The sequence below is a fragment of the Nerophis lumbriciformis genome, linkage group LG05 (genome assembly GCF_033978685.3).
Source record: "Nerophis lumbriciformis linkage group LG05, RoL_Nlum_v2.1, whole genome shotgun sequence".
In the NCBI taxonomy this organism is placed as follows: Eukaryota; Metazoa; Chordata; class Actinopteri; order Syngnathiformes; family Syngnathidae; genus Nerophis; species Nerophis lumbriciformis.
In genome coordinates this window covers 14921887-14946823 of record NC_084552.2, presented here as the reverse complement: position 1 = coordinate 14946823, position 24937 = coordinate 14921887, and the positions used below count along the sequence as shown (strand labels likewise).

General features: G+C 41.1%; 1 protein-coding gene across 1 annotated transcript in view; it reads left to right on the top strand.

Annotated features, from left to right (window-relative positions):
• The first annotated feature begins 10152 nt into the window (after positions 1-10152).
• LOC133606857 (zinc finger protein 518A) overlaps positions 10153-24937 on the top strand; it is a 47677-nt gene continuing 32892 nt past the window's right edge. The window contains exon 1 of the mRNA XM_061961235.1: positions 10153-10485. The gene's annotated coding sequence lies outside the window, so the exon portion shown is untranslated. The remainder of the gene's footprint in view (positions 10486-24937) is intronic.

The following is a 24937-nucleotide window of genomic DNA, read 5'->3' as shown; positions in this document are numbered from 1 at the left end:
TTTGAAAGATGGAGATGACTGAAGGCGGAGAACATTTTTTCATCTGACGCCAAACATGCTAATATCCTCCTTTAAGGTAAGTCTGGCATTTACGTTTTCTTATTACATGTAACACATGGAAATGGACATTTGGTATGTAAACTATATTGTCCAATATGGTCTATGATCTAATATGTTCCTGCAACGAATGCTTAGTGTGATGGTGCTTAGCTCCTAGCAGAGGTAGGTAGAGTAGCCAGAAATTGTACTCAAGTAAGAGTACTGTTACTTTAGAGATTTATTACTCAAGTAAAAGTAAGGAGTAGTCACCCAAATATTTACTTGAGTAAAAGTAAAAAGTATGTTGTGAAAAAACTACTCAAGTACTGAGTAACTGATGAGTAACATATACACACACACACACACATATATATATATATATATATATATATATATATATATATATATATATATATATATATACACACATATATATACACATATATATACATACACATATATATATATATACATACATTGATATATACAGTATATAATTTATATTTATTTATTTTGCCGTTTTTGTTTACATGTTAAAGGTGTTTTAATGAATATACATGCATGTTTAACACATATAGATTCCTTTCTTTCATGAAGACAAGAATATAAGTTGGTGTATTACCTGATTGTGATGACTTGCATTGATTGTAATCAGACAGTAGTGATGATAACGTCCACGTTTTCAAATGGAGGAGAAAAAAAGTTCCTCCTTTCTGTCTAATACCACATGAAAGTGGTTGGTTTTTGGCTTCTTATTCGTCCAGCTTCCATATTCGTTTTTATACACTTTACAAGAAATACATTGGCGGCAAACTCCGTAGCTTGCTTGCGCTGGCTTTCGGAGACTCTTATTTTGAAAGCGCACGCGCGATGGAGCGGCACTTTTATTGTGAAGACAGGAACTGTGCAGTCAGTCTTTAGGTTTTTGACGGGGTGTACGGTTGAAATAAAAAAGGGTATTTTTTCCTTCACACTTTTGATTGATTGATTGGAACTTTTATTAGTAGATTGCACAGTACAGTACATATTCCGTACAATTGACCACTAAATGGTAACACCCCAATAAGTTTTTCAACTTGTTTAAGTCAGGTCATGTGACCACCTGGCTCTGTTTGATTGGTCCAACGTCACCAGTGACTGCATCTGATTGGTGGAACGGAGTGAACGTCACCAGTGACTGTATTTGTTGAAACGCAGGCACTATGAAGGTCTGTCTGACAGACCAAAACAAACAAAGCGTGCATTAACAGATCGATAAAAATTAGTAGCGAGTAGCGAGCTGAATGTAGATAAAAGTAGCGGAGTAAAAGTAGCGGAGTAAAAGTAGCGTTTCTTCTCTATAAATATACTCAAGTAAAAGTAAAAGTATGTTGCATTAAAACTACTCTTAGAAGTACAATTTATCCCAAAAGTTACTCAAGTAGATGTAACGGAGTAAATGTAGCGCGTTACTACCCACCTCTGGCTCCTAGTGTTATTCTTAGCATGCTAGCCCGGTCAATGACACATCGACATATAGACTAACGGGGAAATATATGCCTGTTAGCCTGTATGTTGATGTATCATCATCATCATCAAATATTTTGACAAATAAAACATATGTGGATATGGGTAGTGTCAGTGCCTATTTCCTTCTCAATATGCTGATACGCTGAGAAAATGGGTTCCAACATTAGCACGACTGTCATCATGGCAATGTGAAACGTATAGAGACAGCCAAATCACATGATAAACTAATTCCTCATTCGTGTAGCCTATAGGTATACCTTGGTAAAATGTCTCCTCTTTAGTTTTGGGCGTACATTAGGCTGCATGCTCTACTTATTTTCACCAGTATAATCCATACTTGCCAACCCTCCCGGATTTTCCGGGAGACTCCCGAAATTCAGGCGCCTCTCCCGAAAACCTCCCGGGACAAATTTTCTCTCGAAAATCTCCCGAAATTCAGGCGGAGCTGTAAGCCACGCCCCCTCCAGCTCCATGCGGACCTGAGTGACATGTCAACAGCATGTATTCACGTCCGCTTTCCCACAATATAAACAGCGTGCCTGCCCAAACACGTTGTAACTGTAGAATGATCGAGGGCGAGTTCTTGGTTTCTTATGTGGGTTTATTGTTAGGCAGTTTCATTAACGTCCTCCCAGCGCGGCAACAACACACAACAACAGCAGTCATGTTTTATTCTATCGTAAAGCAGTTCGTCTGCCGTAAACAGCAATGTTGTTGTAATATATTGAGTTGGAGGCAATAACCAGGCGAGGTGATGAAGTACGTCTCTTTACTGTAGACTTCAGAACAGACTCACACACTTGACATCAAGTGCGCAACACCACGTAAATCGTTGGCCAACCAAAAAGTAACCCCAGTACGCTATAGCCAACATTCACCAGGAGATGGCAACAGACAAACGTAGATCACTCTATTACATTCCTCCCCTTTTAGAAATGTAGAAGTTACTCAAAATAAATAAACAACCCAACCAAAAAATGCAGCAGCTCAATTAAAAAACTGTACTTAAGCCACATTCTTTTTTTTTTTTTTAGTACTGAACTCTTAACCCTCATTTGTAAACAATAACATGCTTATTATACAAACAGTATTTGTACACCTTTAACACAGATTTTTATACTGTCTTCAGAGATTCAGTTTTTTTGGTGGTACTCGAAACCTTTCTGGGTGCCTGCGAAAGGGTGTTCAGTATGGTTAGAAAAATAGTGACAGAGAATAGAACAAGGATGGACAATTCAACCCTTAACTCAACAATGAGTAGATGAGTGTTATGTGTGTGTATATGTGTAAATAAATGAACACTGAAATTCAAGTATTTATTTTATTTATATATATATATATATATATATATATATATGTATATATATATATATATATGTATATATATATATATATAATAAAATAAATATATATATATAGCTAGAATTCACTGAAAGTCAAGTATTTCTTATATATATATATATGTACATATATATATATATATATATATATATGTCTTAATAAGGTTATCCAAAAAATAGTGCTCGATACCGTAGTAGAGCGCAATATATGTATGTGTGGGAAAAAAATCACAAGACTATTTCATCTCTACAGGCCTGTTTCATGAGGGGTTCCCTCAATCATCAGGAGATTTTAATGGGAGCATTCACATACCATGGTTTATATAGGGTACAGAGTGGGTGGGTACAGGCTGGCGTAGGGGCGTGGTGATTGGCTCATGTGTTACCTAGGAGGTGTTTCCGTCTGTGGCGGCATGCTCATACAATTTCGCTGCGCTTGTTGAGGGATGACAGGTCTGGACGGTATATAATAAATAATCTCTTTCAAGCATAGGTTGCATCTTTTATTACCACTATTGTAAGGTGTGCTGGATGCAAGAATTTGCCATGTTATTGAATATTCAACATTATTGTCTTTGAGGTCCCAAATATGTTTGCTGAGTTCTGTGGTATTCCGCAGGTTTTGGTTCCTGAAAGGAGCCTTGTGATTGTTCCATCTGGTTTTAAACTCTCCCTCGGTTAATCCTACATATGTGTCGGATGTGTTAATGTCCTTGCGTGTTACCTTAGATTGGTAAACAACTGATGTTTGTAAGCACCCCCCGTTGAGAGGGCAATCAGGTTTCTTGCGGCAGTTGCAGCCTTTGTTGGTTTTGGGGTCGCTCTGTCCGGGGGCCGACGGCTCATTTGCAATTGTTTTGTTGTGGTTTGAGATAATTTGTCGTATATTGTTCATACAGCTGTAGCTCAATTTAATGTTGTTCTTGTTGAATACTTTTCTTAGGGTGTTGCCTTTGGGGAAGTGTTTGTCAATCAGACTGAGGAATTTGTGGCCAATGTTAGTTGAGACATTTTTTGCTGTATGGGGGGTTGTACCAGATGATGTTGTTTCGTTTTCTGTTCTTTTTTGGTTGGTTTCCTGGCGTGGGTTCATAGGTGAGGGTGAAATTGTATCCGCTTTCATCAAGGGCTTTTTGGTACGGGGGGTTGCTTGGTCAAATTCAGATTTGCTAGATGACAGCATCGATAGCCTTTTATTAATTCCGGTAGGTATTCTTTTCGTGGTGGTGGGTGGGTGGTTGCTGTCATGGTGCACGTATTGGAGTGTTGTGTTGGATATCGTGAATGGTTGGTAGCTGTTATTTCTCAGGTTGAAAGTGACGTCGAGGAAGTTGACGGTTTGCTTGTTGGCTTCAATCGTGATCCGTAAGCCGTTCTCTTTGAAAATTTGGCATATGCGCTTCTTGGTATTCTCGCTGCTCCTTGGCGAGGCGCGACACACTGCCAGCCACTTACAAACATCAGTTGTTTACCAATCTAAGGTAACACGCAAGGATATTAACACATCCGACACATATGTAGGATTAACCGAGGGAGAGTTTAAAACCAGATGGAACAATCACAAGGCTTCTTTCAGGAACCAAAACCTGCGGAATACCACAGAACTCAGCAAACATATTTGGGACCTCAAAGACAATAATGTTGAATATTCAATAACATGGCAAATTCTTGCATCCAGCACACCTTACAATAGTGGTAATAAAAGATGCAACCTATGCTTGAAAGAGAAACTGTTTATTATATACCGTCCAGACCTGTCATCCCTCAACAAGCGCAGCGATATTGTATCAGAATGCCGCCACAGACGGAAACACCTCCTAGGTAACACATGAGCCAATCACCACGCCCCTACGCCAGCCTGTACCCACCCACTCTGTGCCCTATATAAACCATGGTATGTGAATGCTCCCATTAAAATCTCCTGATGATTGAGGGAACCCCTCATGAAACAGGCCTGTAGAGATGAAATAGTCTTGTGATTTTTTTCCCACACATACATATATATATATATATATATATATATATATATATATATATATATATATATATATATATATATATATATATATATATATATATGTATGAAATACTTGACTTGGTGAATTCTAGCTGTAAATATACTCCTCCCCTCTTAGCCACGCCCCCAACCAGGCCCCTCAGGGATTGATAAAGTATTTCTGATTCTGTATCTGGCAACCTCAGTCAGGAAGAGACGAAGGGGACTACAAAATTGTGACCGTTATTGCAGTACCATTTCTGTCCAGATTTATACATATGGCTCCTTGAACCATATTTGGAGATATTGTTTTATAAATATCTCTGCCGTGCCTCCATGGTTTGATTTCAAATATTTGAGACTCATGCAGATCCCAAATACACAAAAAACGGTTGGGTGAGATTCGGTAAGAAAAGTTAGTTTTGCATTATAGGTCTCTTTAAAGGGGAACATTATCACCAAACCTATGTATCCTTCCATCCATTTTCTACCGCTTATTCCCTTTGGGGTCGCGGGGGGTGCTGGAGCCTATCTCAGCTACAATCGGGCAGAAGGCGGGGTACACCCTGGACAAGTCGCCACCTCATCGCAGGGCCAACACAGATAGACAGACAACATTCACACTCACATCCACACACTAGGGCCAATTTAGTGTTGCCAATCAACTTATCCCCAGGTGCATGTCTTTGGAGGTGGGAGGAAGCCGGAGTACCCGGAGGAAACCCACGCAGTCACGGGGAGGACATGCAAACTCCACACAGAAAGATCCCGAGCCCGGGATTGAACCCAAGACTACTCAGGACCTTCGTATTGTGAGGCAGATGCACTAACCCCTCTGCCACCGTGAAGCCCACCAAACCTATGTAAGCGTCAATATATACCTTGATGTTGCAGAAAAAAGACCATATATTTTTTTAACCGATTTTCGAACTCTAAATGGGTGAATTTTGGCGAATTAAACGCCTTTCTATTATTCGCTCTCGGAGCGATGACGTCACAACGCCATTTTCTCAAACACCGAGTCAAATCAGCTCTGTTATTTTCCGTTTTTTCGACTGTTTTCCGTACCTTGGAGACATCATGCCTCGTCGGTGTGTTGTTGGAGGGTGTAACAACACGAATAGGGACGGATTCAAGTTGCACCAGTGGCCCAAAGATGCGAAAGTGGCAAGAAATTGGACGTTTGTTCCGCACACTTTACCGACGAAAGCTATGCTACGACAGAGATGGCAAGAATGTGTGGATATCCTGCGACACTCAAAGCAGATGCATTTCCAACGATAAAGTCAAAGAAATCTGCCGCCAGACCCCCATTGAATCTGCCGAAGTGTGTGAGCAATTCAGGGACAAAGGACCTCGGTAGCACGGCAAGCAATGGCGGCAGTTTGTTCCCGCAGACAAGCGAGCTAAACCCCCTATCGACCCTAGCTTCCCTGGCCTGCTGACATCAACTCCAAAACTGGACAGATCAGCTTTCAGGAAAAGAGCGCGGATGAGGGTATGTCTACAGAATATATTAATTGATGAAAATTGGGCTGTCTGCACTCTCAAAGTGCATGTTGTTGCCATATGTATTTCATATGCTGTAAACCTAGTTCATAGTTGTTAGTTTCCTTTAATGCCAAACAAACACATACCAATCGTTGGTTAGAAGGCGATCGCCGAATTCGTCCTCGCTTTCTCCCGTGTCGCTGGCTGTCGTGTCATTTTCGTCAGTTTCGCTTGCATACGGTTCAAACCGATATGGCTCAATAGCTTCAGTTTCTTCTTCAATTTCGTTTTCGCTACCTGCCTCCACACTACAACCATCCGTTTCAATACATTCGTAATCTGTTGAATCGCTTAAGCCGCTGAAATCCGAGTCTGAATCCGAGCTAATGTCGCTATAGCTTGCTGTTCTTTCCGCCATGTTTGTTTGTGTTGGCATCACTATGTGACGTCACAGGAAAATGGACGGGTGTATATAACGATGGTTAAAATCAGGCACTTTGAAGCTTTTTTTAGGGATATTGCGTAATGGGTAAAATTTTGAAAAAAACTTCAAAAAATATAATAAGCCACTGGGAACTGATTTTTAATGGTTTTAACAATTCTGAAATTGTGATAATGTTCCCCTTTAAAGAAAGATGTCTATGTTTTCTTTGGTTGAGTTTAGCACAAAGTATTTATATATAAGAAATAATATATATATTTTGCTTATTTAGTTATTTTGTACTAAAAAATATATTATTAATCAAGTCATGCACCTGGGGATAGGCTGATTAGCAACACTAAATTGGCTCTTGTGTGAGAATGTGAATGTGAATGCTTGTCTATCTATCTTTGTCAAGGTGGCGTCTTGTCCAGGGTGTTAGTCTTAAAGGCCTACTGAAATGCGATTTTCTTATTCAAACGGGGATAGCAGGTCCGTTCTATGTGTCATACTTGATCATTTCGCAATATTGCCATATTTTTGCTGAAAGGATTTAGTAGAGAACATCGACGATAAAGTTTGCAACTTTTGGTCGCTGATAAAAAAGCTTTGCCTGTACCGGAAGTAGCAGACGAGTAGCGTGACGTCACAGGTTGTGGAGCTCCTCACATCTGCACATTGTTTACAATCATGGCCACCAGCAGCGAGAGCGATTCGGACGGAGAAAGCGACGATTTCCCCATTAATTTGAGCGAGGATGAAAGATTCGTGGATGAGGAAAGTGGGAGTGAAGGACTAGAGGGCAGTGGGAGCGATTCAGATAGGGAAGATGCTGTGAGAGGCGGGTGGGGCCTGATATTCAGCTGGGAATGACTAAAACAGTAAATAAACACAAGACATATATATACTCTATTAGCCACAACACAACCAGGCTTATATTTAATATGCCACAAATTAATCCCGCATAACGAACACCTCCCCCCTCCCGTCCATATAACCCGCCATACCTTATTTTTTTCAGGGAGTTAGCAGCCCTATGTGACACAGTCACACTAAAATAATTATTGACACAAGTTAGTTTGAGTGTCAACCTGGGGCTGGCAAATGAGTTAAAAGATGTGCAATCAGCTAAGGCGGATTGATATGGTAACTACAGTTTGTCGCTACATCTGTAAGTGCAATTTAAAACTCTACTATGCAAAGCCTAAGCCATTTATCAACAACACCCAGAAACGCTTCCGGCTTTACTGGGCCCGAGCTCATCTAAGATGGACTGATGCAAAGTGTAAGAGTGTTCTGTGGTCTGAGGAGTCCACATTTCACATTGTTTTTGGAAACTGTGGATGTTGTGTCCTCCGGACCAAAGAGGAAAAGAACCATCTGGACTGCTATAGGCGCAAAGTTCAAAAGCCAGCATCTGTGATGGTATGGGGGTGTATTAGTGCCCAAGGCATGGGTAACTTAGCCTGTCGCTGTGAAGGCACCATTAATGCTGAAAGGTACATACAGGTTTTGGAGAAACATATGTTGCCATCCAAGCAACGTTATCATGGACGCCCCTGCTTATTTCAGCAAGACAATTCCAAGCCACGTGTCACAACAGTGTGGCTTTCATAGTAAAAGGGTGCGAGTACTAGACTGGCCTGCCTGTAGTCCAGACCTGTCTCCCATTGAAAATGTGTGGTGCATTATGAAGCCTTAAATACCACAACGGAGACCCCCGGACTGTTGAACAACTTAAGCTGTACATCAAGCAAGAATGGGAAAGAATTCCACCTGAGAAGCTTAAAAAATGTGTCTCCTCAGTTCCCAAATGTTTACTGAGTGTTGTTAAAAGGAAAGGCCATGTAACACAGTGGTGAACGTTGCCCTTTCCCAACTACTTTGGCACGTGTTGCAGCCATGAAATTCTAAATTAATTATTATTTGCAAAATATAAATAAAGTTTATGAGTTTGAGCATCAAATATCTTGTCTTTGTAGTGCATTCAATTGAATATGGGTTGAAAAGGATTTGCAAATCATTGTTTTCCGTTTATATTTACATCTAACACAATTTCCCAACTCATATGGAAACAGGGTTTGTAGTAGATTGCACAGTGAAGTACATATTCCGTACAATTGACCACTAAATGGTTACACCCGAATAAGTTTTTCAAGTTGTTTAAGTCGGAGTCCACTTAAATTGATTCATAATACAAATATATACTATCATCATAATACAGTCATCACACAAGATAATCATCAGAGTATATACATTGAATTAATTACATTATTTACAATCCGGGGTGTGGGATGAGGAGGGGGGGTTTGGTTAGGTTGATATCAACACTTCAGTCATCAACAATTGCATCATCAGAGAAATGGACATTGAAACAGTGTAGGACTGACTTGGTAGGATATGTACAGCAAGTAGTGGACATAGAGAGAGATCGAGATCAGAAAGCATAAGAAAAAGTATCTACATTTGATTATTTACATTTGATTATTAACAATCCGGGGAGGGTGTTAGTTTAGGGTTGAAGTTGCCTGGAGGTGTTCTTTTAGTGCGGTTTTGAAGGAGGATAGAGATGCCCTTTCTTTTACACCTGTTGGGAGTGCATTCCACATTGATGTGGCATAGAAAGAGAATAAGTTAAGACCTTTGTGAGATCAGAATCTGGGTTTAACGTGGTTAGTGGAGCTCCCCCTGGTGTTGTGGTTATGGCGGTTAAGGAAGTAGTTTGACATGTACTTCGGTATCAGGGAGGTGTAGCGGATTTTATAGACCAGGCTCAGTGCAAGTTGTTTTACTCTGTCCTCCACCCTGAGCCAGCCCACTTTGGAGAAGTGGGTAGGAGTGAGGTGGGATCTGGGGTGGAGGTCTAGAAGTAATCTGACTAGCTTGTTCTGGGATGTTTGGAGTCTAGATTTGAGGGTTTTGGAGGTGCATGCGTAATCGAGAGTTCCCGCTAGAATCCTCATGGTGCTTTTGTTGACCAGAGTGGAGATTCTATAGAGAAATCTCGTTCGTTGGTTGACCTTTTTGATTACCTTGGTTGCCATTTTATCACAGGAAAGATTAGCCTCTAGAATGTAACCTAGGTAGGTGACCTCATCTTTCCTGATGATAACAATGTCACTCACTTTTATAGTGAAGTCATTGTTTTGATTTGTATTATTTTATGACTATATGTAAATGAAGGGGTCAAGCGGTAGAAACTGGTTGGAAGGTTGGTTGCATATTATAAATAAAGGTTTATAAGATAAAATAAAAAAACAACAACAACAAAAAAGTAATGGCGTCGATCCGCCATTGCTTCTTCTACATCAACCACACACAGGCTCATCAATGACGTATGACGCATGCGCCATAAACACTCCGGAACTCTCGACGTGCTTTTATCTCCAGTCAAGATTTATCTTCTTTTTTTTTTTTTCTTTTTTTTTTTTTAATTTCAGGGAAAAGCAGCAATGTGAAGATTCGTTTTGTTGTTGACACTTATCACATATTTACGCGTTTTTTTTTAACTTCGACTTCGAGAGCAGCGAGAGTGCCCGGATGGACTGTCATGGCCGCCCGTCGCTGTGGTACCACAATGAGGAGAAAAGGAAGGCAAATGTTCCTCTTGTGTGTTTTTCTCGGCGTCGCCTTCTCTCTGTGATGATCGGCGTTGACCGTACCGAGCCTGGACGTCCTTCGGGTTTCTTGTAAGTAAGACCAATTTTCCGTAACTTTGAATTGCTCCGCGTGTTTGGGGGTGTTATTTATATGTAAAACACTAATCAATAAACTTTAGGCGGACTCGATATTTAATCGACCGCCATACTTGCGCATTGGTCATGTTTATTGTTCAAATAGCGCTCTGACTGCTCTATAGTCGGTCATATAATCTCTTTTTTCTGCGTCTTGGTATTCTACTAATCAAGCATCTCCCCCAGTTCCTTAAACTTAACCGACAAAGTCTCCCAGAAAAGTCAACATATTTGGATCATAACACAATGCAAAGGCAGTGGTTGTTTGTGTACTTGTCTTCCACTTTTTCCATCCTTCCATCTAATATTGTCATTACAGTCGTGGTCAAAAGTTTACATACACTTGTAAAGAACATAATGTCTTGAGTTTCCAATCATTTCTACAACTCTTTTTTTTTTTTGTGATAGAGTGATTGGAGCACATACTTGTTGGTCACAAAAAAAACATTCATGTAGTTTGGTTCTCTTATGAATTTATTATGGGTCTACTGAAAATGTGAGCAAATCTGCTGGGTCAAAAGTGTACATACAGCAATGTTAATGAATTGATTAACGTGGACGCTGACTTAAACAAGTTGAAAAACTTATTCGGGTGTTACCATTTAGTGGTCAATTGTACAGAATAAGTACTGTACTGTGCAATCTACAAACCCCGTTTCCATATGAGTTGGGAAATTGTGTTAGATGTAAATATAAACGGAATACAATGATTTGCGAATCATTTTCAACCCATATTCAATTGAATATGCTACAAAGACAACATATTTGATGTTCAAACTGATAAACATTTTTATTTTTTTTGCAAATAATCATTAACTTTAGAATTTGATGCCAGCAACACGTGACAAAGAAGTTGGGAAAGGTGGCAATAAATACTGATAAAGTTGAGGAATGCTCATCAAACACTTATTTGGAACATCCTACAGGTGAACAGGCAAATTGGGAACAGGTGGGTGCCATGATTGGGTATAAAAGTAGATTCCATGAAATGCTCAGTCGTTCACAAACAAGGATGGGGCGAGGGTCACCACTTTGTCAAGAAATGCGTGAGCAAATTGTTGAACAGTTTAAGAAAAACCTTTCTCAACCAGCTATTGCAAGGAATTTAGGGATTTCACCATCTACGGTCCGGAATATCATCAAAGCGTTCAGAGAAATCACTGCACGTAAGCAGCTAAGCCCGTGACCTTCGATCCCTCAGGCTGTACTGCATCAACAAGCGACATCAGTGTGTAAAGGATATCACCACATGGGCTCAGGAACACTTCAGAAACCCACTGTCAGTAACTACAGTTTGTCGCTACGTCTGTAAGTGCAATTTAAAACTCTCCTATGCAAGGCGAACAACACCCAGAAACGCCGTCGGCTTCGCTGGGCCTGAGCTCATCTAAGATGGACTGATACAAAGTTGAAAAGTGTTCTGTGGTCTGACGAGTCCACATTTCAAATTGTTTTTGGAAACTGTGGACGTCGTGTCCTCCGGATCAAAGAGGAAAAGAACCATCCGGATTGTTATAGGCGCAAAGTGGAAAAGCCAGCATCTGTGATGGTATGGGGGTGTATTAGTGCCCAAGACATGGGTAACTTACACATCTGTGAAGGCGCCATTAATGCTGAAAGGTACATACAGGTTTTGGAGCAACATATGTTGCCATCCAAGCAGCGTTACCATGGACGCCCCTGCTTATTTCAGCAAGACAATGCCAAGCCACGTGTTACATCAACGTGGCTTCATAGTAAAAGAGTGCGGGTACTAGACTGGCCTGCCTGTAGTCCAGACCCGTCTCCCATTGAAAATGTGTGGCGCATTATGAAGCCTAAAATACCACAACGGAGACCCCCGGACTGTTGAACAACTTAAGCTGTACATCAAGCAAGAACGGGAAAGAATTCCACCTGAGAAGCTTAAAAAATGTGTTTCCTCAGTTCCCAAACGTTTACTGAGTGTTGTTAAAAGGAAAGGCCTTGTAACACAGTGGTGAACATGCCCTTTCCCAACTACTTTGGCATGTGTTGCAGCCATGAAATTCTAAGTTAATTATTATTTGCAAAAAAAAAAAAAGGTTTATGAGTTTGAACACCAAATATCTTGTCTTTGTAGTGCATTCAATTGAATATGGGTTGAAAAGGATTTGCAAATCATTGTATTCCGTTTATATTGACATCTAACTCAATTTCCCAACTCACATGGAAACGGGGTTTGTACATACAGTATGTGTGTTTATGGCTGTATGTACAGGGTTTCTCCGAGACTGCCAAGATACTTCTGGTGGAAGCGGCGTGGTTATGGGTGTGGTCACATGACATCAATTAATTTGCATAATTTTCTTTGATGATATGATTTTCTTAAAAAAGGCTGAAGAAATATATACATCATGGGTGTCAAATTCATTTTAGATGGGGGGGCCACATGGAGAAAAATCTATTCCCAAGTGGGCCTGACTGGTAAAATCACGGCACGATAACTTAAAAATAAAGACAACTTTTTTTCTTTTTTTTTTACACTTACATCTTGCGGTTAATAGTATTCTATCTTTATTTGTCATTATTTATATTTTCTGAATAAATTATATGATAATGTTCATCAGTCAACTCATTGGTCTTCATTTTCAATCTATCAAGATAAAAAGATGATATCAAAATCAAATTACAGTATGTTATTTATGTAGTTTGATCATTTTCCTCGACTGATGTACTAACATCATGTGGTTTATTTCGTACATATGTAGCATCATCTACAAAGATACAAATAATTGTTATTACGACATCCAGTGGACACGTTTAGAACAGCTGTTTCTTTCATTCAAAAATTTCAGGTGCATTTTTATACTGAGCAAACTCATCCCGCGGGCCGGATAAAACCTGTTTGCGTGCTTGATCCGGCCCTCGGGCCGTACGTTTGACACCCCTGGTATACATCATAATACATAACACATCTGTTATTAATTAGTGATAACATTTTTTTTTTTTATAATTTTGCCATATTTTACATTTTTGCTGCTTTTTGTACAATGTACTTTGTTGAGACTTTTTCAAGTGTTCAGAGACTTAATGGCTATTTTTAAATGAAAAAAACAAAAAACAAATGTGGCATATTTTTCTGGTGTTAGTAGGGGTGTAACGGTACACAAAAATTTCGGTTCGGTACGTACCTCGGTTTAGAGGTCACGGTTCGGTTCATTTTCGGTACAGTAAGAAAACAACAAAATATACATTTTTTGGTTATTTATTTACCAAATTTGTAAACAATGGCTTTATCCTTTTAACATTGGGAACACTATAATAATTCTGCCCACGTTAATCAACATTAAACTGCCTCAAGTTGTTGCTCAGATTAAATAAAATGACAAAACTTTTCTTCTACATATAAAAAGTGCAACATTAAACAGTTTCAAGTCAACTCATCATGTTTAATTTATTACAGCATTTGGGAAGCCTGTAGTTGATTTTTATTATGTAAATGTTATACTTTTATCAACATGTGATAGCAGGGACCCTGCCATTCAAAACTAGGCTGCTCCATTACTAATGATTAATGTAACTATAGCTGAAAAAATAGTACAATAGCAATAGGAGAGACTATTCATCCCTGAACAACATGCATTTCATGTAGGCTTAATGATGCAGTTACAATATGATATCAACTATCAGAGACAGAAACTCTTCATTTAACATAATGTCCTTTTTTGCTGCTTCAACACAGCTCAATCAACACAGAAAAAGGTCAAGTGAAATAACAGACAGACAGGGCTTTGCTGTCCGTAACACACACAGACACACACCGCAAAATGAGCTAACATTACGCTAAAAGCGAATTAGCCTTCACCTCAAGGACTGCGAGCGAGCTGAGCTGCCGTTTGTTTCTACAACGTCAACGGGCTCATAGTGATGTTACTAGTAGTTGACTGGGAGGTGTTTATTATAATTTGGGGAGAGTCCGCTGCCTGATGCTTACCTGCTAAACACCTATCTGCTAACCCCACCGCAGAAGCACTGACTCCATGCGCTCTGAATACTCACTGCTGATTGGCTGTTACCGCTTTGAACACGCACTGCTGATTGGCTGTTACCGCTCTGTGTGTGTAACCAATCAGATGGTTGTGTGGGTGAGACTGACAGTACTGACAGAGACATAGGCAGAAGAAGCGGAGCAGTTTGTTAAGACTTTAGCTTAGGCGGCTACTTAAAGGCCTACTGAAACCCACTACTACCAACCACGCAGTCTGATAGTTTATATATCAATGATGAAATCTTAACATTGCAACACATGCCAATACGGCCGGGTTAGCTTACTAAAGTGCAATTTTAAATTTCGCGCAAAATATCCTGCTGAAAACGTCTCGGTATGATGACGTCAGCGCGTGACGTCACGGATTGTAGAGGACATTTTGGGACAGCATGGTGGCCAGCTATTAAGTCGTCTGTTTTCATCGCAAAATTCCACAGTATTCTGGACATCTGTGTTGGTGAATCTTTTGCAATTTGTTCAATGAACAATGGAGACAGCAAAGAAGAAAGCTGTAGGTGGGAAGCGGTGTATTGCGGCCGACTGCAGCAACACAAAAACAGCCGGTGTTTCATTGTTTACATTCCCGGAAGATGACAGTCAAGCTTTACCATTGGCCTGTGGAGAACTGGGACAACAGAGACTCTTACCAGGAGGACTTTGAGTTGGATGCGCAGACGCGGTACCGTGAGTACGCATGCAGCTGCGGCTTCCAAACATTTGATCGCTTGCCCGTACGTGCGTGCCGCTATGTGCATGTCACGTACGTAACTTTGGGGACTTTGGGGAAATATATGTGCTGTATGAACTTTGGGGAGGTGAACGGTACTTTGGGCTGTGGGATTGAGTGTGTTGTGCAGGTGTTTGAGTTGTATTGGCGGGTTATATGGACGGGAGGGGGGAGGTGTTTGTTATGCGGGATTAATTTGTGGCATATTAAATATAAGCCTGGTTGTGTTGTGGCTAATAGAGTATATATATGTCTTGTGTTTATTTACTGTTTTAGTCATTCCCAGCTGAATATCAGGTCCCACCCGCCTCTCACAGCATCTTCCCTATCTGAATTGCTCCCACTGCCCTCTAGTCCTTCACTCTCACTTTCCTCATCCACAAATCTTTCATCCTCGCTCAAATTAATGGGGAAATTGTCGCTTTCTCGGTCCGAATCGCTCTCGCTGCTGGTGGCCATGATTGTAAACAATGTGCAGATGTGAGGAGCTCCACAACCTGTGACGTCACGCTACTCGTCTGCTACTTCCGGTACAAGGCAAGGCTTTTTTATCAGCGACCAAAAGTTGCGAACTTTATCGTCGATGTTCTCTACTAAATCCTTTCAGCAAAAATATGGCAATATCGCGAAATGATCAAGTATGACACATAGAATGAACCTGCTATCCCCGTTTAAATAAGAAAATCGCATTTCAGTAGGCCTTTAATATGTTCGTGTGGAAACTCGTTCGGTACACCTCCGAACCGAACCGAAGCCCCCGTACCGAAACGGTTCAATACAAATACACGTACCGTTACACCCCTAGTGTATATGTATGTTATTGTTATGTTAAAATAATAAAGCCATTGTTTACAAATTTTGGTAAATAAATAACCAGAAAATGTATACCGGTATTTAGTTTTTTTTTCGAAAATGAACCGAACTGTCACCTCTAAACCGAGGTATGTACCGAACCAACATTTTTGTGTACCGTTAAACCCTTACATATACTGTACCGGTATATCAAATCATACTGTAACGACCAGCTGGTGTTAATGTTTTATGTTTGTATGGTTTGGATTTGATGTCATGTTAGCCTGAAAGATGATTGGCGGCGAACAAGGAAGTGTTGTTATGTGTCACGGGGAAGCGCAGACTCATTGAAAGTGTGTGCACGGTCCTTCTTTCTGTCCAATACCACATGAAAGTGGTTGGTTTTTGGCATCTTATTTGTCGAGCTTCCATACTCGTTTGTATACACTATACAAGAAATACATTGGAATTGTGCCGTTTTGGGGAAAGCGATGTAAAAGCTCTCACAGGTAGAGCAGTCCCATGCTGCACAACAGGGCAATTATTTACACACGTCGAAAAACTAACAAGGAAGCACCGCAAAACATAGCATCAGCTCAAAGTTATTAGTACCGTATTTTCCGCACTATAAGGCGCACCGGATTATTAGCCGCACCTTCTATGAATTACATATTTCATAATTTTGTCCACCAATAAGCCGCCCCGGACTATAAGCCGCGCCTACGCTGCGCTAAAGTGAATGTCAAAAAAACGCTGCGCTAAAGTGAATGTCAAAAAAACAGTCAGATAGTTCAGTCAAACTTTAATAATATATTGAAAACCAGCGTTCTAACAACTCTGTCCCAAAATGTACGCAAATGTGCAATCACAAACATAGTAAAATTCAAAATGGTGTAGAGCAATAAATAGCAACATAATGTTGCTCGAACGTTAATGTCACAACACACAAAATAAACATAGCGCTCACCTTCTGAAGTTATTCTTCATTCGTAAATCCTTCGAATTCTTCGTCTTCGGTGTCCGAATTGAAAAGTTGCGCAAGCGTGGGATCCAAAAATGGCCGGCTCCGTCTCGTCGAAGTCATCGGATTCAGTGTCGCTGTTGTTGTGCAGCAGTTCTGTGAATCCTGCCTTCCGGAAAGCTCGGACCACAGTTGTGACCGAAATATCTGCCCAGGCATTTACGATCCACTGGCAGATGTTGGCGTATGTCGTCCGGCGCTGTCTGCCCGTCTTAGTGAAGGTGTGTTCGCCTTCGGAGCTGTGTGAAAAAAGCCACCCGGCCTCTTCGCGTAAACTTCCCTTAACCACTCGCTCATCTTTTCTTCATCCATCCATCCCTTCGAGTTAGCTTTTATGATGACGCCGGCTGGAAAGGTCTCTTTTGGCAAGGTCTTCCTTTTGAATATCACCATGGGTGGAAGTTAGCATGGCAAGCTAGAACCACAGTGAAGGATGACTTCTCATTCCCTGTGGTGCGAATATTCACCGTACGTGCTCCCGTTCCACAGTGCGGTTCACAGGAATATCAGTTGCTGTGAAATACGGTAGTAATCCGTGTGCGGATGGAGAGATTGCGTCTTTTTATGAACCGGATCCTTGTCGCGTAGTAGGAGCCATTTTGTGGTCTTTACAGATGTAAACAGGAAATGAAACGTACGGTGATATCCGCGCGTTTTTTCTTCTTCTTCCGGGGGCGGGTGAAGCGCTTCCTGTTCTATGGGGGCGGGTGCTTTCCTTGGCGGTTGCTTGCGTAGAAGAAGAAGCGCTTCCTGTTCTACCGGGAAAAAAGATGGCGGCTGTTTACCGAAGTTGCGAGACCGAAACTTTATGAAAATTAATCGTAATAAAGCGCACCGGGTTATAAGGCGCACTGTCAGCTTTTGAGAAAAATTGTGGTTTTTAGGTGCGCCTTATAGTGCGGAAAATACGGTAGTCATGGTGCCCGGTATTCACCTGAGTGCCTTTTGACTAGGGGTGCCCACACTTTTTCTGCAGACGAGCTACAAACCCCGTTTCCATATGAGTTGGGAAATTGTGTTAGATGTAAATATAAACAGAATACAATGATTTGCAAATCCTTTTCAACCCATATTCAATTGAATGCACTACAAAGACAAGATATTTGATGTTCAAACTCATAAACTTTATTTATTTTTTTTGCAAATAATAATTAACTTAGAATTTCTTGGCTGCAACACGTGTCAAAGTAGTTGGGAAAGGGCATGTTCACCACTGTGTTACATGGCCTTTCCTTTTAACAACACTCAGTAAACGTTTGGGAACTGAGGAGACACATTTTATAAGCTTCTCAAGTGGAATTCTTTCCCATTCTTGCTTGATGTACAGCTTAAGTTGTTCAACAGTCCGGGGGTCTCCGTTGTGGTATTTTGGGCTTCATAATGCGCCACACATTTTCAATGGGAGACAGGTCTGGACTACAGGCAGGCCAGTCTAGTACCCGCACTCTTTTACTATGAAACCACGTTGATGTAACAAGTGGCTTGGCATTGTCTTGCTGAAATAAGCAGGGGCGTCCATGGTAACATTGCTTGGATGGCAACATATGTTGCTCCAAAACCTGTATGTACCTTTCAGTATTAATGGCGCCTTCACAGATGTGTAAGTTACCCATGTCTTGGGCACTAATACACCCCCATACCATCAAAGATGCTGGCTTTTCAACTTTGCGCCTATAACAACAATCCGGATGGTTCTTTTCCTCTTTGGTCCGGAGGACACGACGTCCACATTTTCCAAAAACAATTTGAAATGTGGACTCGTCAGACCACAGAACACTTTTCCACTCTGTATCAGTCCATCTTAGATGAGCTCAGGCCCAGCAAAGCCGACGGCGTTTCTGGGTGTTGTTGATTAACGGTTTTCGCCTTGCATAGGAGAGTTTTAAATTGCACTTACAGACGTAGCGGCCAACTGTAGTTACTGACAGTGGGTTTCTGAAGTGTTCCTGAGCCCATGTGGTGATATCCTTTACACACTGATGTCGCTTGTTGATGCAGTACAGCCTGAGGGATCGAAGGTCACGGGCTTAGCTGCTTACGTGCAGTGTTTTCTCCAGATTCTCTGAACCCTTTGATGATATTACGGACCGTAGATGGTGAAATCCCTAAATTCCTTGCAATAGCTGGTTGAGGAAGTTTTTTCTTAAACTGTTCAACAATTTGCTTAAGCATTTGTTGACAAAGTGGTGACCCTCGCCCCATCCTTGTTTGTGAATGACTGAGCATTTCATGGAATCTACTTTTATACCCAATCATGGCACCCACCTGTTCCCAATTTGCCTTATCACCTGTGGGATGTTCCAAATAAGTGTTTGATGAGCATTCCTCAACTTTATCAGTATTTATTGCCACCTTTCCCAACTTCTGTGTCACGTGTTGCTGGCATCAAATTCTAAAGTTAATGATTATTTGCAAAAAAAAAATGTTTATCAGTTTGAACATCAAATATGTTGTCTTTTAGCATATTCAACTGATTATGGGTTGAACATGATTTGCAAATCATTGTATTTTGTTTATATTTACACCTAACACCATTTCCCAACTCATATGGAAACGGGGTTTCACAAACATGTTTAACACATATATATTCCTTTCTTTCATGAAAACAAGAATATAAGTTTGTGTATTACCTGATTCTGATGACTTGCATTAAGAGATGTCCGATAATGGCTTTTTTGCCGATATCTGATATTCCGATATTGTCCAACTCTTAATTCCCGATTCCGATATCAACCAATACCGATACATACAGTCGTGAAATTAACACATTATTATGCCTAATTTTGTTGTGATGCCCCGCTGGATGCATTAAACAATGTAACAAGGTTTTCCAAAATAAATCAACTCAAGTTATGGGAAAAAATGCCAACATGGCACTGCCATATTTATTATTGAAGTCACAAAGTGCAATATATTTTTTAACATGCCTCAAAACAGCAGCTTGGAATTTGGGACATGCTCTCCCTGAGAGAACATGAGGAGGTTGAGGTGGGCGGGTTGGGGGGGCGGGGTCTAGGTGGGGGGGTGGGGTGTATATTGTAGCGTCCCGGAAGAGTTAGTGCTACAAGGGGTTCTGGGTATTTGTTCTGTTGTTCTCCCGAAATGTGTTTGTCATTCTTGTTTGGTGTGGGTTCACAGTGTGGCGCATATTTGTAACAGTGTTAAAGTTGTTTATATGGCCACCCTCAGTGTGACCTGTATGGCTGTACAGCGGCGTTTTAAAAAGTCATAAATTTTACTTTTTGAAACCGATAATTTCCGATATTACATTTTAAAGCATTTATCGGCCGATAATATCAGCAGTCCGATGTTATTGCACATCTTTACTTGCATTGATTGGAATCATACAGTAGTGCTGATAACGTCCGCATTTTCAAATGTAGGAGAAAAAAAGTCCTCCTTTCTGTCCAATACCACATGAAAGTGGTTGTTTTTGGCATACTCTTCCATACTCGTTTTTATACACTTTACAAGAAATACATTGGGGGCAAACTTGCCAGCTTTCTGAGGCTCTTATTTTGTTAGTGGAGGCAGGATGAAGCAGCGCTTTTATTGTGAAGATAAGAACTGTGTCGTCGTTCTTTGGAGTTTTGACGACAGGGTACGGTGTGAGAGTCTGTTCAGTGTTTCCCACAGGACAGGCATCTATTTGTGGTGGTGTGGTCGGGGGGCGGGGGGTGACGGCGGTAGCGGCGATGACCAAGAAGAACGCGGAGTTGGAATATAAGTACAACACTTTATGTACATATTTAGCTCAGTAAAATTACCGACAGGAAGGCGAGAAACACTTTATTTCAACAGACTCTGGCGCCGTACCTGTCGTCAAAACTCCAAAGACCGACTGCACAGTTGCGCTAACAAAATAAGAGTCTCAGAAAGCTGGCGTGCACAAGCTAGCAAGCTACGGAGTTTGCCGACAATGTATTTCTTGTAAAGTGTATACAAAGGAGTACAGAAGCTGGACAAATAAGATGCCAAAAACCAACCACTTTCATGTGGTATTGGACAGAAAGGAGGACTTTTTTTCTCCTCCATTCGAAAATGCGGACGTTATCAGCACCACTGTCTGATTCCTATCAATGCAAGTCATCACAATCAGGTAATACACCAACTTATATTCTTGTCTTCATGAAAGAAAGGAATCTATATGTGTTAAACATGCTTGTATTATTTTTAAACACCTTTAACTTGTTAACAATATTAACTATATGTGTTAAACATGCTTGTATTATCTTTAATCACCTTTAACTTGTTAACAATATTAACTATGTGTTAAATATGCTTGTATTGTCATTAAACACCTTTAACTTGTTAACAATATTAACTATATGTATTAAACATACTTGTATTATCATTAAACACCTTTAATTTATTAACAATATTAACTATATGTGTTAAACATGCTTGCATTATCATTAAACACCTTTAACTTGTTAACAAAAACATATATTTCATAAATAAGTAAATATAAATTATATATATGAAAGAGGTAGATCCCCACGACTTGATCAATTGAAAAGTAGCTCGCCTGCAGAAAAAGTGTGAGCACCCCTGAGTTACACTCATCTGAACAGGTCAGCCACCTGTTTAAAGCCCGATCACAGTTGAAATCTTGAAATGAAGGGCCTTTAATGACCAAAACATTAATCTGGACAACATTTAAACAGCTGGCTGGCTCAGATTTTATTCTTTTCATTGCATTCACATGCTGCAGTGGACAGTGGACAATTTAGCTTCATTATTAATGCAGTATCTGAAGCACCGTCTCCACGTGTGTTTATTGACAACAGGGTTATAACCTGGACACGTTAGCTCATCGGTATTGTAACACGTGACGTGACAACAGCGGCGGTGTTAATGAAGCAGTGTCAGGCTGCTCACCGTGAGTGAAACGCCCGGTGAAATCGCGGATTAACGTTAAATATATGACGAGCCGCGAGCGATGCAGCTATAACTTATCTACCTACAACCTATATTACCCTCGTATTTTGATCCGGTCGGTCCGTTCTTTTACTCCGCCGTCTTCTTCTTCTTCTTCTTCTTCTTCTTCTGGCCCACCAGGTGAATTAAGTGCTATTGGCGGAGTTACAATGCATAGTAGGCTACCGCCACCTACTGCACCGGAGTTGTAACTACAAGGTACATTCACAGACAGTCCCATTGCTTTTATGAGCGGTCGAGCGAGTCAAAAGCCGAAAGATCCATTTGTGGCGGACGTAATTCTTTCGTGGCGGGCCGCCACAAATAAATGAATGTGTGGGAAACATCCATCCATCCATTTTCTACCGCTTATTCCCTTTGGAGTCGCGGGGGGCGCTGGAGCCTATCTCAGCTACAATCGGGCGGAAGGCGGGGTACACCCTGGACAAGTCGCCACCTCATCGCAAGGTCAACACAGATAGACAGACAACATTCACACTCACATTCACACACTAGGGCCAATTTAGTGTTGCCAATCAACTTATCCCCAGGTGCATGTCTTTGGAGGTGGGAGGAAGCCGGAGTACCCGGAGGGAACCCACGCAGTCACGGGGAGGACATGCAAACTCCACACAGAAAGATCCCGAGCCCGGGATTGAACCCAAGACTACTCAGGACCTTCGTATTGTGAGGCAGATGCACTAACCCCTCTTCCACCGTGAAGCCCGTGTGGGAAACACTGCTGTTGAATTAAAAAAATTTTCTCGCCTTCCTGTCGGTCATTTTTTCTTAATCATTAGCTTGCGGCAGCCAGCGTCATCTCACAAGACCCTCGGGTGCCGTGAATGTCGATCAAGTGACGAAAGTGACGTCTTGGTGACGAGGTCTATTTTTTTAATGCCTGGCTGGCGATCGACTGACACACCCTCCGCGATCGACCGGTAGCTAGCGATCGACGTAATGGGCACCCCTGCTTTTGACCAATCATTGAGGAGATCGCCTGAAACCCAGTTGGCCATACTCTCTTTATACATGACCCTGACATATTTGAGAAAAAAAATTCAGTCTAAGCCTGGGCCCCTGGAGAGGGGGTCCAGACTGAGGCCAAAGGCAAAAAACCCTCATAACCATAGCACACATAAACATGTGTGTAAGAGGGATCATCAAAGAACACAAAATACATGAAAGACATTAAAAGAGCAGAGCTGATGCAACCAGCCATTTCTACACACAGCCACAAAAGTAAAACAACAAAAAAAACAAAACATATACACTGTGGTGGCCTCTGCGGTTTTCTACGCCATTATCTGCTGGGGTGGGGGGAGCATGGCTAGAGACAGGAGCAGACCCAACAAAGCAACCAAGAGAGCCGACTCCACCCTCGGCCGCCCACCAACTCTCGGCCAGACTCCAGTCCGCATGGATATACGCATACTTATCTCTGCGTTTAGGCCTCTTCTCCACACGCATACATTTGTCCTTAAAGGGGAACATTATCACCAGACCTATGTAAGCGTCAATATATACCTTGATGTTGCAGAAAAAAGACCATATATTTTTTTAACCGATTTCCGAACTCTAAATGGGTGAATTTTGGCGAATTAAACACCTTTCTATTATTCGCTCTCGGAGCGATCGTCACATCGGGAAGCAATCCGCCATTTTCTCACTTTCGTCGGTGTGTTGTCGGAGGGTGTAACAACACGAACAGGGACGTATTCAAGTTGCACCAGTGGCCTAAAGATGCGAAAGTGGCAAGAAATTGGACGAAATGTGTTCAAAATACGAGGGTGTGGGGAAAGCCGACGAAATGGTCAGTCGTTTGTTCCGCACACTTTACCGACGAAAGCTATGCTACGACAGAGATGGCAAGAATGTGTGGATATCCTGCGACACTCAAAGCAGATGCATTTCCAACGATAAAGACCCTAGCTTCCCTGGCCTGCTGACATCAACTTCAAAACTGGACAGATCAGCTTTCAGGAAAAGAGAGAGGATGAGGGTATGTCTACAGAATATATTAATTGATGACAACTTTATTCATTACTCGCGGTTTTACGTAAATTATTATACATAAACTGTGTTTACCAATAATTTAACTTAAAAACATTTATTTTTTTCAATCATTCGAGTAGTCTTGTGTAATGCAGGATTTTGTGTCTATTTAGGTATAGTTAACCTGAGTGCTGAAATCGTGGAAAAATATATGTTCTTAGCGCGCCTGAAATGGGCTGTCTGCACTCTCAAAGTGCATGTTGTTGCCAAATGTATTTCATATGCTGTAAACCTAGTTCATAGTTGTTAGTTTCCTTTAATGCCAAACAAACACATACCAATCGTTGGTTAGAAGGTTTCGCTTGCATACGGTTCAAACCGATATGGCTCAATAGCTTCAGTTTCTTCTTCAATTTCGTTTTCGCTACCTGCCTCCACACTACAACCATCCGTTTCAATACATGCGTAATCTGTTGAATCGCTTAAGCCGCTGAAATCCGAGTCTGAATCCGAGCTAATGTCGCTATATCTTGCTGTTCTATCCGCCATGTTTGTTTGTGTTGGCTTCACTGTGTGACGTCACAGGAAAATGGACGGGTGTATATAACGATGGTTAAAATCAGGCACTTTGAAGCTTTTTTTAGGGATATTGCGTGATGGGTAAAATTTTGAAAAAAACTTCAAAAAATAAAATAAGCCACTGGGAACTGATTTTTAATGGTTTTAACCCTTCTGAAATTGTGATAATGTTCCCCTTTAAAACACAGACTTTTGCAAACGCTGGCAAAGGTGAAGAGTTCTAAAACTCTCAGCGTACAAGACTTGTACTCCTCCGATGACGTCACGGTTGTCATTTCCAAAGCTCAACAACACTGCCGCCTTGCAAGATTTAAACATACTATAAGAGGATTTAGTGTACGTTTGAATGTAAACATGCTGCTAT